Source organism: Sinocyclocheilus anshuiensis, unplaced genomic scaffold (assembly GCF_001515605.1).
Source record: "Sinocyclocheilus anshuiensis isolate Anshui unplaced genomic scaffold, SAMN03320099.WGS_v1.1 scaffold640, whole genome shotgun sequence".
Lineage (NCBI taxonomy): Eukaryota > Metazoa > Chordata > Actinopteri > Cypriniformes > Cyprinidae > Sinocyclocheilus > Sinocyclocheilus anshuiensis.
Window position 1 is genome coordinate 455,330 of NW_015554127.1, and position 291 is coordinate 455,620.

Here is a 291-nt window from a genome sequence, read left to right on the forward strand (position 1 = left end):
ATTATTATTATTATTATCAAAATTTAAAACAGTTGAGTACATTTTTTTCGGGATTCTTTGATGAATAGAAAGATCAAAAGATCAGCATTTATCTGAAATAAAAAGCTTTTGTATACAATTCAGTAGCTTGGAGTCAGTAGAATACATTTTTCTTTTTTGGGAAAGAAATTATAGAAATTAATACTGTTATTTAGCAAGGATGCTTTAAATTGATCAAAGGTGATGATAAAGACATTCATAATGTTACAAAAGATTTCCATTTCAGATAAATGCTGTTCTATTCATCATCTG